Source organism: Crocodylus porosus, unplaced genomic scaffold (assembly GCF_001723895.1).
Source record: "Crocodylus porosus isolate Cpor-Errol unplaced genomic scaffold, CroPor_comp1, whole genome shotgun sequence".
Taxonomy (NCBI): Eukaryota; Metazoa; Chordata; order Crocodylia; family Crocodylidae; genus Crocodylus; species Crocodylus porosus.
The window spans coordinates 11,275,644-11,278,743 of NW_017728912.1; positions in this window are offsets into that span (position 1 = coordinate 11,275,644).

Genomic DNA, 3,100 nt, shown 5'->3' on the forward strand with positions numbered 1-3,100 from the left:
TTTTGTTGTCCTTGATGCTTGAAGCTAGTTGGAGTTCAGTTGCAGCCTTGGCTTTCCTGGTTTGCTCCCTGCAGGACTGGACCAGTGCAGAATAATCCTCCTTGTGTATATCATTAGGAGTTCCATATTAAGGAGAGATGAGGCCTGTCACTAGAGCAGGTATAGAAAATACAGTGGTGCACTGTCTGCAAAGAGTGGATTTAAGGTTAAAAAGGGTCCTTTAGAAAGTGAAGAAAAATCTAGTATCACAACATGTTCAGGAAAAATTACACTAAGGGATTCTCACTGGAATGATTCAAAGATGACTATCCTAGTCTTAGAAAGATGCTCAGAGAAGTAAAAAGTGAGGTAATCGTGACTGGAATTCTTCCAGTGTTTAGAGAAGGATGGAGAGGCATGACATGATAACAAGTTCTAACAGAAAGGTTTCGGGATGTTCAACCATTGGGGTGCATTCACAGAAAGAAGATTCTTCTCAAAAGACAGATTCCGTCTGACTGCTTGGGGAAGTAGGCATCTGAGATTGAGAGTAAATTGACTGATAAGGGATTTGATGAGAAAAATTAAAAGAGAATCTGAGAACTAATTGTTTAATTTCAATGTCTTTTTTAACACGTAGAAGAAGAAAATCAGGTAACAAGCATGTGGCAAAAAATAAAGGAATATCAGGAAGATGTACAGTAAAGAGGAGTTCATATTGATGAAAGTAGTTGTCAGTTAGCAAAAGGACTGTTCCTAATCAGACTATTAAATGAGGTGTGGTCAATAAGAAACAACTGAAAAGTTTGTGCATAGAGTCAATGCGCCTGGCAACAAAATGGACGAACTTGAACTATTGAATGTAAAGTGACATTAGAGAGAGAACAAAAACATGATGGAAAAAAAAAAACAGTACTAGCACACAGGTACCGAGGGATGTGTGTTGTTCAGGGGAGAGGTTTAGACTGCAGGAGTGTTTTCTGTGGAAGTGATAGACCTCAAAAAATAAGCAATAACATGGATATAACAGAATGTGAGTCAAAAAAAATTTGGAAAAGGATGATAAGAGGATAAGGTAGTGTTGGGGACTGCTATAAAACCCTGGAGTTGGGTTTTGATATAGGAAGAAATCTTTATAATGTTAATAGAGAGAGAAAAAATATCAGGAATTTGTTGTAATGGGAGAGTTTAACTCACAAGTTGCAGAACAAATTCTACTAAAAATCACTTGGGCCAGATATTAATTGATGTGAAAGCTATGGATTTCTTCCGCAAATATTCACTGAACACACAAGAAGTGAGGTATTTAGAGTCAGGAGAAAGGGTATAATAAAGAGCAGACCACGTAGCCATTCAAATTAAGTGATCACAAGATGACTCAATTTAAATGCAGTGGAAAGTTAAACAAAAGTAGGTCTATAAATATAGTCCTTGATTTCCAAAGGGCAACCTTTGGTAAATAGAGGGTACCACCTGGTGAAATCAGCTGGATGGAGGAGCTCAGGGACTTGAATGTAGAGTGAGCCTGGAATTCCTTTGAGACAAAGGTACTACAACAGGAATTTTCATCTCAAAGAGGTAAAACTTGTGAAAAAGGGCTCCAACGCCTATTGGATATAATAATTACCGTCAGAGGGACATAGGAGTAGCCAAAGACAATCTAAGAAATAGAGAAAAGGACTGATCAGCAAAGAATATTGAGTCTTAGTAGTTAAGAGTTGCGTGGCAAAAGTCAAGATGTTAGACTTTTAAAGGATACTAAAATGAAGAAAAGGGCTCATTTAAATTTAAAGGGTCTTCATCTAAGTAATAAGAAAGAGAAGATGTCATCCAGACTTTGGCTCTGAAGAGGCAAGAGACAAACTTTTGTATGAGTTTGCAACATTGCAGAGATAAGATGCTCTGCATCAGGGGCCATGCGCTGGTCGGCCTTAGATCAGGGGTGAGCTCCCTCTTTCCTTTTTGATCTCTAAAGTCCTCCGAATCCTTTCTTTCTCACCTCAGGCATGGATTTTTCCCCTTTTGTCTCATAGATTCATTTGCCTAAACAGTCTTTAACTTTTTACCTGGCAAGCACCATTTACTCCTCCTTCTAATTGCTTTTTCTGCCCCATTTCCAGGATTCCTTTCTACCTTATCCTCTTTGCCATTAGTTTTTACATTGTCCCTTGCTTTCTGCTTTTGGTCTGTCAGTCTTATTTTAGTCCACACTTTTGTGAGGTGATACATGGGACTGCCAGGGTTTGGCCACAAACTTCTGCTTTCTTGTACTCTCTTTGGAAAAGGGAGCTATATATTCCTCTAGAGGGACATTCTGTTGGTTGCTGCATAGCATTATATTGTTATATAACTAGGAGGTGGGACTGGACATGTTCAAATCAGCAGGTCCTGACAACCTCCACCCTAGAGTGCTGAGGGAATTAGCAGAGGTCATTGTGGGACACCTGGCACAGCTTTACAAGCTCTCATGGTGCTCTGGCAAGGTGCCAGAGGACAGGAAAAGGGCCAATGTGGTCCCCATTTTCAAAAAATGGAGGAAGGAGGACCCATGAAATTATAGGCCTGTTAGTCTTACCTTGGTCCTGGGGAAGCTCTTTGAGAAAATTATCCAGGAACACATCTGCAAGGGCCAGTCAGGGGAGTGTATGCTTAGAGGCAATCAACATGGGTTCATTAAAGGCAGGTCCTGTTAGACCATCCTGGTGGCCTTCTATGACAGGTGACAAAATCCTTGGAAGCAGGTGTCATGGTGGACATATTCTTTCTGGACTTTAGGAAGGCCTTTGACACTGTCTCTCACCCCATTCTCATTAAAAAATTAGGAGATTGTGGTGTTGATGCCTACACAGTCAGATAGGTCACCAATTGGCTGGAGGGCCACACCCAGAGAGTGGTGGTGGACGGGTCATTTTCAACCTGGAGGGATGTGGGCAGTGGGGTCCCCCAGGGGTCAGTCCTTGGGCCCGCACTGTTCAACATCTTCATCAGCGACTTGGATGAGAGGGTGAAATGCACCTTTTTCAAATTTGCAGATGACACTAGTATGTGGGGAGAAGTGGGCATGCTAGAAGGGAGGGACAGGCTGCAATTAGATCTGGACAGGTTACAGAGGTGGGTGGAT